Below are 15,668 nucleotides of genomic sequence, written 5' to 3' on the forward strand. Positions count from 1 at the left end.
CTACTGGTTTAAATGTAAATTACATTTAAAAAATACCTTCATACCCACAGTTAGACTCGTATTTGACCAAAACCCCAGGGACCATAGCCTAGCCAAGTTGACATATAAAATTAACGATCATACCTGAATTTCACCTCGGAGCAATCCAGAAAACCATTATCTTTAATAACTCCTGAAATCTTACTAATTCTTTATTACTTTGGGCTAGTAAGCCAATATACCTAGAAAGATCAACTTTGAAAGTACTCAACTTTAAGTGAATGGGAGTTTTCCTAAGAGGTGAGAAAAAATAGTAATTTGAGGACATGGAAAATGTCTCTGTGACATTAAGTTTATGGGGAAAAAAAGATACTAACATGTATTGAGAATCTACTCTTTCTATTCATTGTCATAAACCCCTGTTACTCCTGCAGCTTCAGAGAAGTCATGAAACTAGGGCAGGTCTCTCTGAATAGCAAAGCCAAGTTTGAAGTCAGCTCTTTTTCATTCCGAAGTGCATGTATTGCATCATACGACATTGGTAGGGGATTCAGCCAGGTAATGCCTCTAGGTGTGTGGCATGGGGGACAGTGAATAGAGAAGAAATGGAACAGAGCTGTGTTCTCCATCTTCGCTGATCATTGCAGTCACCTGGATAGCTTTAAGAACTACTGATGCCAGCATTCCATGGGCAGAGATTCTGATTTCATTACTCTGTGCTTCTGCCAGAGCATTTTTAAAATCTCCCAGGTTGGGACCCCTGGGTGGTACAGTCGGTTGAGCGTCAGACTCTTGGTTTTGGCTCAGGCATGATCTCAGGGTCATGAGATTGAGTACCCTGTCGGGCTTCACACTCAGCCCAGAGTCTGCTTAAGACTCTCTCTCTCTGTCTGCCCCCCAACATGCGTATGCTCTCTCTCTTAACAAATAAACACATCTTAAAAAAAAAAAAAAAAAAAAGTAAAAGTTCCGGGTCATTTGAATATGCAGTACTAGTTGGAAACCACCAGGATGTAGAGGAGAGATGAAGAAAGGGGATGATAAGGTGACAAAACTAGTCGGCCTCTTTATTTAGAAGTGTGGGTCTTTTCTTCTTGCCCCACACGTCCCTTTTCCTCTTTGGCCCAAACTAGGGTACTATTTCTTGGCTTTATTACTCCGATGCTGATCTCCTACCTGACTTAAAATGAGAAATTTCCTGACCAACTCCCCTGTCCCTTCCCGCTTCCCCACCCCACCCCCACCCGAGACACGCACTCGCCTCCTCAGCTTGCACATGCACTTGCCTCTGTGGTGAATGATCACAAGACCCAGAGTTGTTTTTCCAGGAATGGGCTCAAGACCATGTTGAACATAACATGGGGAGAATGTGAGCTGGAGAGTACCATTTCTTTTGGGATAGTGATACACCCTGCTATAGTAGATATCTATGAAGTTAGGATGAAAGCCAGGTCATATCCATGGCTTCCAAAAGAGAACCTATGTGCTGTAATACCGAGTATGGCTGAGCTAGTGGGAGACCAAACCCTGGGTTGCGCGGGCAGCCAGGGAAGTCACAGATGAGTTCGTGGATGGCCGCTGGGGATAATAAGGGCAGTTTGATTACTGTGCGCTGAACTCAAATAATTACAGTAATAACTCCATCGGTCTGTATTTTACATTTTCCTAGCACTTCCGCCTTCATGATCTCATTGATCCTCACAAAGGGAAGCAGCAATGGTGTTACTCTCTTGGTTGTACTTGAAGCGTTCGTGGCTCATGGGCAGTAGAACCAGTCCTGGAACTGAGACCCCCTTCTTCCGGCTACATTGTGCCATTGGCCAGGCCACATTCCACCGTGATGGGGTGACGTGGGGCTTAAGAGCAAAGGCTACGCAGTCCATTCAAGTGTATTTTTGGCAGCCTGCCATTTTATGAGGTTGGTTAGACACACTCCTAGAATTGGCTCTCCTTACCATCTTCTAAACCTTAAGGGGAATTTGGAGAGCCCACAGAATTGCAGTCAATACCTGTGAGATAAAACCAAAACCCCTACTCACAGATGTATCACTTTTTTTCTTCTCTATCCTTTTTGATTTTTGATCTAGTTTATTTACTACAACTGATCCCTTCTAGACATTACCTTGCTGAAATCAGGCAGGTTGAATGTGCTTCCACATCCTTGTGTGATGTTCCAATAATTTCAAAATTAGACAGTTTGCTTCATAGGAAAGAGTATGGATAGGGAGAAACACTGGGTGCCTTATGATGCTCATACTGGTATCATTTTGGAATACTGCATTAGCTATCCATTTCTTGCTGATCTTTGTGGATTGTTCGTATTCTTCAGAACAGCATCACTGCAAACCAATCCGATGGCTCAGATAAACATCATTTCAGGCGCTAGAAAGCAAATGCACAAGACACAGACATCAGTTCAGTGTTCTTTTGCAAAGACTGACAGGCTTTTAGCTTAATCATAAAAAGATTGCAGTAGGAAGGCTTGTTTCTCCCTGTTAAGAATAGCAAGGCCAAATACCTTTTACTTCCATGGGCAGTTTCGTGTCTTTGCTAAACCGAATTCTTAGTGTGGGCTCTGGTCCTGCATTTTCTATTTTCATTTCTGTAAGAGCTGTCCTTACTTGGAAAACATCAGTGGCCTGTGCATAGAAATCAGCCCGTCGGCCCCACCGCACACTCTGGCAGGGCTCCTGTCATCCTCTGTAGTGGCCTCCACACACTGTCATTAGATTATGCATTCTGACCACCCTGCAGTGCTTACCCTCGTGTGGTCTTTCTCTTTCAAATGGAATGAACAGAATCAGAAATATAGATCTTAGAATTATCTGCATTGAAGTAAGTGGAAAAGCTATATTTAGAGGCTTGGCTTGGTCAGAGGTTTTTATTTTTACTTTTATTTTTTTCCTGATCTGGTTTCTTTGTTCTTAGCCTTCTCTTTTTAAAGATGATTTGACAATGACCTGAAACTGACAAGGACCTGAAACCCTCCTTATTTCAGAGGGAAAGCAGAATGTGGAGTGATACTGACTAACTTCATGTGTATCCATGTTTAAAATCCTCAGTTAACTTTCTTCCTATGCGTAGTTTCAGTTCTCATTAAGATTCTATGAAGGGTACAGATGAAATTGCTACTTACGCTTTCACCATCTAGTGTTTGGTTCTGGGTGAGGTTCCCATTGACCTTGAAGAGAGCTGCCCCCATGAAGAGGGATGGTAACACAGGAGGGAATGTGGGCTGGCAGTTAGGAGGGGGACGGAGAGTCGGGACTTGGCATCTAGCTGCCCACACTGCTGAGTCACCTGGGGGAGTTGCCGGGGCTTTGTTGTCATGTTGTGGAAAAGAGACTTCCTGCCCTCTCGGTGGGACTATGAGGTTGATTGCCATGAACTTATCTTCTCCCATCAATTTTTGTCCTGCCCCCCCGCCCCCACGGCCCAGACTGTGGTCCATAATCCAAATCAACAAAACAGCTATGGACACAAAGATATAAATTAATTTAAATACATTTTCCAAGGAGTATTAAGACCAGAGAAGTGTTAGAATTTGACTTAGGAATTTTTATTTTACTTAAAGGAAGGGTAACTTTCAGACTGCCTGACTGATGAAAAGAAAAAAGAAAAGAAAAAAGGCATTTTCTATGTTTTTCTCTTGAATGTAGCGAAGAGTGGTTATTCAGTAGAAGTCAAAAAGAGGAGGGGATTATGAAAATTAATAACGGGAAACCTCATGGTTTCGGGAGGAAACCAATGGAATCAGGAGGTTTCGGCAGGGGGAGCTCTCACACCCTACTGCCCCTAGTCAGTTGCAGACCCAACAGGAAGAGAGGGACATGACATTGCACGGACGTGACCTTGCACATGGATACTGCTCTATTACTTCAGCCGGAAGAAGAAGCACTTTCCTCATCCCCCCACAGGCAACAGCTCAGCCAATGAAAAACCACCTACTTGGAACTCCCAGGTTACTCCAGTGGACTTTAGTTGATAACAGCCCTCCCAAATTACCCCTTTTCTCCTTAAAAAGCATGCCTCTCCTCCCCCCCCACGCCCCCTCCCCCTTATTTGCCTATGGTTTTGCTGCAGCTTCTTTGTCTTGGATTGAAATTCTCTTTTATTCCTGAATAAACCCATGTTTTGCTGGTAAAGTCACCAGCAGCTTTTACTTTTAAGGTTAACAGGATGAAGGAATAGAAAGTTCTTTGACAACTAGGCCTACATATTCAAAGTGAGTTCCTGGGGTGACCCAAAATCAAAGCATATGATAGGAGCTTAGTAATTAGAGAACAAAGTCCATGCACAAAGAACATGCTAACTAATATAGGTAAAACCCGAACAGTTTTCATTGTTATGATGGATGTACTGCAGGCTGGAGAAACACAGAAGAGAACACCTCAACCATTGTTGTATAGATTGTGATCCACTCTTCGAAGTAGACAGTTTTGGAAAACCGAAGAATACATATGATGTAAATGTGTAAAATTAAGCTCTTACATAAAAGATACAGATTATTTGGATCAGACAAGAGGAACAGCAACACGGCAGCTAGTTTGTGCCTTTAGGAAAAGGCTTACATGTACATGCGGAAGCAAAACATGGACATTCGGAAATACTTCTTTTATGCCGATTGAGTATGACTGGTCTGATGATTGAGGCTTGAGCTAGACACTGATTCTTATTAAGTCAAACAGCAGGAGCTTCTTTTTCTCTTTTGGCCCAGGAAGCTGGGAGCAGAGAAAATGCCTTGCCGGCTCTCATTCTTTATCTGCCCTCTTTCTGAAATCTTCTCCCCCCAAAAATAGCACAGGCAGGATTGATCATTGGAATTCATCTAGGGAAATTAGAATTATCAGCAGGATTATAGCAGACGGATTGTATCACAGACAATTCGTTATCTGAAAATAGCAGTGGAGGAGACTGTATACCTTACAAGTGACCGAGTGAGCTATGTGATGCAGAGGATGCCATGAGAATACACCTTAGAACAAATCATTTTTTAATTGCTTTCTTTGTCTTATTATCTCATATTGCAAGTGATCAACCTGAAGTTTAATGTGATTACAAAACCCGAGACTTCCTAGCATTTGCTCTGTGCCATTCCTGTGCACATATTACTGAAGGCACAGGACTCCAACACTGAGGGTTTGATTCAGTTCCCTAAGTGCCCTTCCTCCCTTTCCCATGCCCTGAACTAAAGCTGTCTGAACTGGGCTCTCTCCAATTGTGCTTCATCAGGGAATTGCCCCAGGAATTACAGATGCTATGCGATGAGAGCCAGGTGGCAATATGAGCAAATTTTCTAGCCCGTCCCTCCCCTCATCCTCACCACTCTGCCACCTAGCCATTCACTGAGGTCAGAGGAGCCTCGGAGTCAGGGGAATGGGTATTCTTAGGGAGTGGGTTTCTACTGCCCTCTTAGGATTATTGTCAGGATAAAAGAGATTATAAAGGTGTATCAGTCTCCTGGGGCTGCCACAAAAACAAAAACAAAAACCCATAGACCGGGTGGCCTAAACAACCAAAAATAAGTTTCCTACCATTCTGGAGACTGGTAGGTCCGAGATCAAGGTGCCAGCCATTTTGGTTTCTGGTGAGGACTCTCTTCCTGGTTTATAGACACCTGCCTTCTAGATATGTCCTCACCTGGCAGAGAGAGGGAGAAAGAGAGCAAGCTCTTCTGGTGTCTAATAGCATCATGAGGGCCCACCCTCATGACCTTATCTAAAGCTGATTACCTGCCAAAGGCCCAATCTCCAAATAAAAACACATTGAGGGTAGGGCTGCAACATAAATTTGTGAGGGATCTGCACATTGTTAGAGCTTGGAGTTGAGGCCAGCAGCTGGCCTATGAACTCACAAGTGGAGGTAGTATGCTATATGAGGAGCGCGTCTTTTGTTAACAACAAAAAATCAGTGGAGTTTGATAGTAATTCTTGCTACAAGTAAAAAAAAAAAAAAAAAAAAAATGGAAGATACAATTAAGTCTATAGCAATAAGTGACCTGAACCCACTCTGTAGACCCTGGGGCAAGAGTAATAAGGAAGATGGGATTGACACATGTTTTACTTTCATCCAAGACCAGATTGGCATGCCCGGTAAGAGCTGTCCCTCCTGAAGACATATGATCCAGGGCCGCCCTACCTGGAGCTTCCATTCTCTGGAATATCAGATTGTGCTTTTCCTTTATAATACAACATTTTAATATAGGTAGAAGCAGGTTTAAAAGAATATCAGGAGTTCTAAGGGAGGGAGGGAGGGAGGGAGGGAGGGAGGGAGGGAGGGAAGGAAGGAAGGAAGGAAGGAAGGAAGGAAGGAAGGAAGGAAGGAAGGAAGGAAAAGAAAAACGAAACGAGAAAGTCTCAGAAGGGCAACCCTCCCCCTCAGAGTTGTGGATATGGAAGACCCATTCCAGGAAAGGAAACCATGAACAGCAGGAAGGTGGGCTGTAGTAATGCCCCAGGCCACGTTAGCACCCACCGAGAGTGTTCTAGGCTGGACTACCTCTGTGAGGGGTGCTGTGCAATGCCTTGGCATCTTTATATTCTAAGCACAGACCCACTTCTGGACTTCAGGCCAGCTGTTTCTTAAAAATAGACCTTTTTCCCCCCCTCCACAAACTTGACCAAAACCTTTTGATTTATGTATGTCTTTAAGTTGCCTAATATTGTTGGATGGAAGAGATTGTTTGAACATACCATGTTATTAAGAAATTACAGAGATGTACATAGTCCCCAGTAGTCACATTATCATTTTAATTCATTTCAGATTAGTGGCTCTCAGCAAAAAGCTATCCCTTCCATTTTTGTGATTAATTCTCAAAATTCCTTAAAGGCATTATTATTGAAGAGAATTTGTGGAAGTAGAATCATCATCCTTACTTCTGGGGGAAGTTTTTTAACCTTTGTTGTAACAAGTAGTCTATTACACTTTGCTTTTACCATGCTTATATTTGATTTATAATTTTAAAATGCTATGTTCATTATTAGCCAAAGAATTAAACAGGGTGTTGCTTTTCTTAAGCAAAAGATTTAGCTTAGCCATTTTTTAATTGTAATCTCTGCATAAATATATTGAGCTCATACCTCACATACCACAAATCATTGTTGCTGTAATCATTTCATATCTACAATTTTTTGTTGTGGTCTCTCAAGCTGACATGTTTTCTCCTAATGACTTGTTTAAAAAGCATTTCCAGCACCTATGTCCAGTAAGGTGCATTATTCAAAAGTACTTCTCCACTTCTTAATAACTTGGTCTGTCATTTGTGTTGAATAGGTGAAATTAAATTTATCCTTTATATACAAGAAAAAACCTTTATTAAGTTTTAAAAAAAATAAAATAAGTTTATTATAACTATGGTCTTCTGAAAAGAGAAAGGGACAAGAGCAAAAATTGTATGCAAGTGCCCACACTCGTACAAATACAGACACACACACCCCCCCAGACTCTAAAATCCTAGTCAAAAGCTATATTTCATAAAAGAGAATTATAGTAATGTTGATGGTTTGCCAAAACCTCAAGCAGTGACAAAATCCACAGAGTGTCCTGAAAAGGATGCCTTTGCAAAACCATGCCTCTCCAGATGGTTTAGATTAGAGATGTTTAAAAACACATGGCAGCATTAGTTTGGTTTAGAATTCATAGTTAATTCAGTAGATAAAATAATGCAAATTTGAAACCCTAGCCTGTGTATCAGAAAAATCATCAAATCTTATGATTGCTCTTAGGGGAGGTTGGTATGTGATGTGTTGATTTTTAAATGATCTAATTGAAATAATAAAATTAAGCAAGAAGGGGTAAAAAAGGATTGAAAATACAAGAGTATAAGTAAAAACTTTCTTCTCTGCAGAATATTTATTCCTTTGAGCTGTCATATCCAATCAATTTGTATGAGATTCGACAGCCAATTGTCATTTCCTAAGGTAAACTATGTAAAGAGGTTGTGTTACAGAGACAGCATGAAGAAAATGGAAAAAAAAAAAATTCCAGAGCATGAAGCAGAGAGAGGCCACAATGTCCCACAGAGTGCTGCCTGGATCTGCTCACCTTGCTAAGAACGGCAGATGAGCAGCTTACACAGGAGTTTTCCCTTTGGCTCCTTCAGCTTTCCCCCCTGCGCATACTATTTCTTAAAGAGAGTGCTCTTGGTCTAGTAAATTATTTTAGTTTTAGTAAATTATTTTGCCTTCTATGTGGTTTTTAATCTTGGTGGGAGCTCTGTGTGGACAGTGATGTCACACACTGTGTTCTCCTGCACGAGATGTGAACAGTTTGCCTTGGGCCCCAAAAGGCTCCATCACTAAAAGCCTGGCTCCCACTGCCCCTTTCCTTGTGTTTAAAATCAAAAGTATCCCACCCTCTGATCCCACAGTGGGGTAGCCAGCAAACAAGTCCTGGAAAAGAACTTTTTTATGGGAACACTATTAATGTAATGATGTATATTATCATGTGTGCTACCTCCCACACAAATGAGAGCATTCAGCTGTGTTAAAATTGCCATGAGAAGAATGTTCATGCAAGAGCTCAAAGCCTTTCAGAAAATACGAGACAAAGATTCTACAAAAATAGAATCAGGAGGTTTCAAGCAACAGTTGATGGGCTTCAAAGGGCTTGACTCTCAAAGGTGGCACAATATTTAGTTCCCCTAGAAAGAAACACATTTTGAGCATTTTCTAAGTATGAAAACTGGAATTGTGGCTTTTGATGTCTGGAAAGAGCTCCACAGTCAAAGCAAATGGACTCCATTAGTAGCAAAGTTGCATGCACACGTGCGCACACACACACACAGAAAAATGTTGGAGAGGGCAGACCCTGTGGACGGACTTTGTGTGAGTTCATGGAGATTTCCATCATAAATTTAATTGAATTTCATTTGAGCAACAGAGACACTGCATTGGCCAATCTTAACTGCTGGTCCATAGTTCTGCATCCATACCCATTTAATATTTGTAACAAGAGATTATATTTTTGTTTCATCTTCTAATCATTTTTAAGTGGAAATTCATCCCCAAATAAGTCAAATGACCACTTTAAGATAGTTTAGCCATGTCCTACTCTATGGGGAGTAGAAAGAGATTTTTTGCTTTCCCTTTTGTTTTTTGTGTGTAAATTGTTTCTCATACATGAGTTAACACTCCTATTAGACCTATTAATATATAGACTTGTAGAATCTCAGGGTTTGAAGGAAACTTCATGGTTTTCTGGGTCAAACACCTATTCAATGCCTGAATTCTCTTGAATTCTCCTTTCCATCTTCCCTTATCAAGTCATCATCTTGCCTTTCTTGAACTTTGCTCATGCTCCTGTCCCAGAGCAGACCATCTCATCTCTGGCCAGTGCTGCCAAGTTTCCCAGTGTGCCTGCAGCAGAATGGCATTTCACCCAAAAGGATTATGCATCACAGACAGAGGCAAAGTCACCCCAGAATGTCCAGGGGAACAGTCTCTCCAACAAGGCAGCTGGCTTTGGGTTGCTATGGGAGTGGGAATGAGCACATGAATACAGCCCCCCCCCCCACCTTCTTCATGTGTCTCACCATCTTTGTCCTCACCTGGCTTTCTTTGACATCATTCCATTAAAAGCGCAACAAGGTGCTGTCAACCTGTTGCCACTAAAATTGATGAAAAGACTTCACTTTGGGGGAAGGTGTTCAGTGGAAGGCAAGTTCTACCTGTGCTCTCCCTGTTGACCCCCCCCACCTCCCAAGCCACACTTCTGATCAGGCTGTTTACCTGTTTCATGGTCTCTTCTTCAGTGTGTTTGCTCACATCGTGAGGACTTGCTACATTTTGGAACTGGATTTCACTGGATTTTCCCATCTATATATTGAAGCTGCTGAGATGGGCTTAACACAAACCTCCTGCCTTTAGAACATTAACAATATGTTCTCCCCTTTGGAAGAGGGACAGCTGAGCCAAGTTCTTTAAAACATCATAAATTCAGACAACATGGAGAAGAAGGCCAGTTCTTAATCAGATATGGCTCACTAGAGGAGACCTTGATAACTAACTGAATTTTTTTGAGAAGCAAATAATCACAGCCTCCAAACTATTTTTTTGTCTAAATAGGAATTTTCATGTATCAGGTTCTCTGCTGATTTAGGACATTGTTACAGAAATATGAAAATATATTTGCACCAAGACTATGTGATAACCTGAAGTGGTCATCAAATGTCAGGGACCTGATTGCTTTAATGAAGAGTTAACAAGGTCTTATTGTTTGTACATTATACTTCATAAATGGACATTTATGAAATTCTGGAGGGACTCAGAAATCATTTGTTCCCCAGCTCCATTCATTTAGTTAGAAAGTACCACTTTTCAGTCAATGTAAAGGGAAACCAGTTATCCTTTATTTATTTATTTTTAAAAAATTATTAAGCTAATTTTACTTATTTATTTTTTATTTTTCATTGTATTCAGTTATCCTTATTATTCTGTGGTAACTTCACAGCTAATTAGGTAGCTCTTGTGTGCTAGGAATAATATCAAAACAAATGGAAAAGAGGGATCTTGAGTTTCTTGGACCTATATTATTTCAAAACCAAATTAAAAATATTTCCCTCAAAACCCTTATGGATTTTTTAATGTCCATTTCATGGGTACTTATCCCTAGAGATCCCAGACTGTTGAATCTTGTCTATCAGTACAGTGCATTCAAGTCAGAAATAATTACTGCTCTCAACCTCAAAACTCGTCTGAAGCAAGGAAGGATGTATATGAGCAAATACATTGCTATTCTGCATCGTTCCTGCTGAAACCCTTGAGTGAGCATAAGTGTGGCTGGTTCCTATCAGTAATATTTGGGCACATAATCCTGGGACAGCAGAGACCTACACAGGGTGGTACATACAATGAGAGCGTAGAAATAGGACAAGGCTCTTCATTTTTACCTACAGAGGACAGTTGGCCTTATTCTCGGGTTGATGGCAGGTCAACCCAAACAGAAACACTCTAAGCATCTGTACAGCCTATTTCTCAAAAGACCAATGGATTTTGGCTGCCTCGTTCACATGTAACAAGGTAAGAAAGATGATGCCTTGGGAAACAGGCCATATCAGTTAAAACCAAGTTTGGTATTAATGTCAAGACCGAGTAGTAGAATTGTTATGTGCCCAAAGCCTGATTACTTGGAGCCTGAATTCCATTCTCTCTCTCTCTGGCTCTGAGCCCGAGGGGCCACAACCCATGTCGGTAGTTCAGCTAGTTCAGTTACCACCTGTGTTCCAAGAGTGAAGTCAGACTGAGAGGAAAGGAAGCTCGCCGGGCTGCCCGGATCCATGTTCACTTGAGCCACTCTTTATTATCCTGCTAGGGAATGCTCTGCCCTTGAAGGCTGGTCCGAGGAGGCTGGGATCACAGGCAGCAGGTATGCCATGAACAACAAACCCATATTCTTAACATATGTTTAATTTGAGTAACTCCCCTCCTTTAAAATACCTCCTGATTTTAAATCCACATCCTGATTTGCCCACTCTTGTTACCATTTTCTGCTGCCTGTTCTGAATTAATCCTTTGAGGTGGTCATTCCCCGGAAAGAAAAAAGGAAAATGAGAAGAGAGATGCAAAGTTGGGAATGTGAATGAACGAGGGTGGGGGAAAGCAGCGGGAAGGGGACCATTAAGTAAGTCTGTTCTCATGAGCTAGGTTTTCTTTGAGCTGCATGACACGGGAGAGGTAGGAGAAGAAGAAGAAATACAAGGAAGAGGCCTTCGAAAGGTTATCCATTAATAATCCCTGCTGAAGAATGGGAATCATTTTTGCAATAGAGCTCAATTTCCAAAGATTATTTTGATTCTCCGTCGTACTTCATCTCAAAGAATTGATATAATCTAAAAGAGGTTAAAATGATTAAAATAGTTTCCATAGTAGAAAATTAAATGATTTTACTAACTGTCAAAGTCAGTGTTTAAACTGAGATCATTTGAATTCTATTTTATATGGTGATCATGTCACTGGGATGTCTAAACATCCTTTGTAAAAGTAATAATCCCTGATTCTGATTTTTCATCGACAGAAAACTGAGTAAAGGTTAGAAAGATTAGCCACCAATTGCTCTGATTTGTAAAACCTGAAGAGAAGGCCGGTTTTCTTGAGGAATTCTGAGTTAAAATACATTCTCCACCTTGGAACTATTAATCCTTTTGGAGATTTTTCTACATGTTCCTTAGATATATTTTCGGCTCAAAGGATTATAAAACTGCTTCAAATACTTGATTTAGAATATATTTAAAAGAGAAATAGCAATACCATATGCTATTAGATATACTCTAAAATAGCGAAATATTATATCGCTTGATGTCATCAAATTCATTTTCTCTATCTATGTATTAATCCATCTATCACTCAAATCCTGGTTTTCCTGGGCCACACCAGGCTGGTTTAATGAGGTCTTGTTAACAGTGTAAACCATACAGCTCTCACCTCATCTGCAATTTAAGATTTCTGGGCTCTCCACATTCTCCCTCTTGTTTTCCGGGACCTTCCAGAGGAAGTCACAAGTATGTTCACGAATAAGGTTTCAAGGACTAGCTGTGATGCTACAGGCAACCTGCTGGGACCCCAGCATCCAAGCCCTGCTGCCTTCCCCTCTGCTACCGCCCCATCAGACAGCAAGGGCTTGCCCTCACTCACCTCTAGAACAAGCTTCACGGCCACATGCTGGCTTTCATTGCTGCGCAGCCATTGTTGCAGATCATGTTCCAGAGCCCTGAACAGCCTGGTAACTTCCAGAACAAGCCAGTCAGGGCATATTCCAGAGTGATTCTCTCCCCAAAGAGAATGTTCTTTGTGTCAAGGACACCTAAATAAGGCAAGCTGATACTCTCCTGTCTCCAAAGTTCATAATACATAGGTCATTGGTCTTTAGAGTTGACCAGTAGCACCCTAATGTTAATAGAGCTCTGGCAGACTCACCCCATGAGTCTGCTCTTGATGACTATCTAAATTGTGAACACTGCTTAGGCTCATACCCGACTACCTGGCTAAGTTTATTTCAGGTTTGAAATGTAGTGATCTTTACTTCAACAAGGAAGCAGGTTGCATTTTATCCAGAACAATTTAACAGACCTTTATTGTGCCTAGCACCCTGCTTAGGTGCCAAGGCTACAATGATGAATATGGTCTGTACTTGGCCTATGAGGAATTTATCCCTTTTCTCTTAGGTCAAGAGCAAGAATGAATGATCTGTAGTAGATTACAGGCTATTAAACTGAAATAATTAATGCATATTTTACCCAGAACACCCCCCACTGTGGTGTCATCTGACTTAAGACTTAGTGTGAAACATTGAAAGTGGAGTGGAGATAAAATGATGGTTAGGTTAACCTGGGGAAAACAGCCTTTGGAAGGCTGAGCTAGCTTGCATTAGGAGGGAGGCGACCTCACATGAAGAATACCTACCTCCTACCTCAAGATCCTGCAAATGGTTTGGGGATGGTTGGTGAACCACAGGTATTCCTAAGGCTGGTTCCTATTAGGGAAAACGAGAAACCTCGCTTTCCCTCATCCTTGCTGTGGAATGAAACCAATAAAGTCAGTTACTATTTAGACAAGTGAGTGAATGCTGTCCATTTGGGAGAGAATGTTCTGGGGAGGAACTGACCAGTAGAGGCCACTGAAGGACTTTTGGGGACGGGGGGGAGAGCACAACCAGACAGTAGTTCAAGTAACGCAAGTATCAATGGCAACTCTGTTAACATCATTAAGTTAAATTTACCTAAATCAAAAGCAGGAGAAAAACCTTACCTTTGCATATATATTTTTGTCATTCTGCAAATAAAACATGTAGTTCAAAACCTGGCACAATGACTGTCTACACAGACTGAATCCTATAGAAGAAAAATACCTTAGAGGAGTTTGTATTGCCAGATGCTTGGCATCATGTAGTCAAAACATTCTGAATGTGTTTTAAAATAGTCTTCCAGATGTGTGACAACTTAGACAACTAGCTAGAGCCCTTGTCTACATTTTGAAAAGGGGGGGGGAGCAGTAAGAAACTGAGGTAGTTACTCAAATTATACAGGAAAATGAGACACTTATTGCCTTCTGAGTCTGATTGCCTTAAAAAGATGTAGGGTTTTGGGGGGTTTTGTTTGTTTGTTTTGCGTTTTGACAAAGTTCTTCACCTCTACATTTGAGCTGGCCAACATAGACATAGATGGAACTTTCCACAGTCCCTTGTATTTGCCATGTGAAAGACATTATCACCACCAAGTTATGGCATTTTCTGATTCCAGGAGTAGTTATTTAGAAATTTAACTTTATTTTGTGTTTATTTGTCCTGCCTCTTGATAGTAAATATTATTAATTCCATATATATATCAGTTTGCCCAGTTTCTTTACATTTTAGGCTCATGTTCAGAGTATAGAATAAAATAAGGGGAAAAATACATAGTAGAGATTTGTTTACCTGTGAACTAGATTTTCCCATAGAAATTCACATTCTTTAGTGAGAGCTATGTGCTGTGTTAAACTCAACTCAGGAAGTTTATATGTGCAAAGAGTAGGTACTAAATATTTAGTGACCTAGAATTGCAAGAAAAATCGTTCAGGAGAATTGACACCTTGTGAGTCTTGCACAGTTATTTCCTCTAGACCATAGAGAGATATTTCGTTTGTACTTAAGACAATCAGTAAGTAAATCTGTGGACTTTGTCACTGATAGAATGCACTGATAGAATGTTGTTGCCACATTTAAAAGAAGAAAATGCCTGGGGGGGATCCAATTCTGAAGTGTTGTTGCATGTCAATCTAGTTTTCATTATTTATCTCTTACTGTCAACATACTTAAGGTACAGTGTTGCATTAATTTACAATTATTCCCAATTACTCTTTGATACCAGTTTTATATGATACATTGATAGGGCTGGCATTAAACAAATACAGTAGTTTGTCATCCCTTTCTGAATGCTACAATTAAGTCAACAATAAGATGGGGTTCCTGTAACTGTTTTGACTGAGAAATGGTAGAAATTTGCCAGAGTGACACAAACTAGCAGGCATAAAATGTCAGTTGCTTCAAAACAATGGAAAACTTCACTTAGCATAATCCCCTCCAGTTCCATTCATGTTGATGCAAATGATAGGTGTTCATCCTTTCTGATGGTTGAGTAATATTCCATTGTATATATGGACCACATCTTCTTTATCCATTGATCTGTGGAAGGGCATCTCGGCTCCTTCCACAGTTTATAACATGGAGGACGTTAGGAAAAGGAAGGGGAAAAAGGGGAGAGGGATCAGAGGGGGGAGACGAACCATGAGAGACGATGGACTCCGGGAAACACACTGAGGGTTCTAGAGGGGAGGGGGTGGGGGGATGGGTTAGCCCGGTGATGGGTATTAAAGAGGGCACGTTCCGTGTGGAGCACTGGGTGTTATACGCAAACAATGAATCATGGAACACTACATCAAAAACTGATGTAATGTATGGTGACTAACATAACATAAAAAAAAATGGAAAACTTCAAAATGAAAATATGTAATTGTCCATCACTAAAGTTACTTTAGGTTGCCCGCCAAAATCATCCTGCATTAGTGGGAGGAGGATTGGGTGGCAGTTGAAGGTAGCTTATTGTCATATATTTTTAATGACATGAGACAAATGTGAAAGAGTTTTGACAGAAGGTATATGGATCTTGATTGACATGGCGGTTGGTAGCACCTCTAGTGGGAGAGCAGTTCAGGGACCGT

At 41.0% G+C, this 15,668-nt stretch overlaps 1 protein-coding gene and 1 pseudogene across 5 annotated transcripts in view; both read left to right on the forward strand.

Annotated features, from left to right (window-relative positions):
• Positions 1 to 15,668, forward strand: part of DYNC1I1 (dynein cytoplasmic 1 intermediate chain 1) — a 306,141-nt gene that overhangs the window by 204,770 nt on the left and 85,703 nt on the right. The gene's annotated exons all lie outside the window — the stretch shown is intronic.
• On the forward strand, positions 5,780 to 5,920 carry LOC113912086 (annotated as a pseudogene).

Source organism: Zalophus californianus, chromosome 12, assembly GCF_009762305.2.
Source record: "Zalophus californianus isolate mZalCal1 chromosome 12, mZalCal1.pri.v2, whole genome shotgun sequence".
NCBI classification, from domain to species: domain Eukaryota; kingdom Metazoa; phylum Chordata; class Mammalia; order Carnivora; family Otariidae; genus Zalophus; species Zalophus californianus.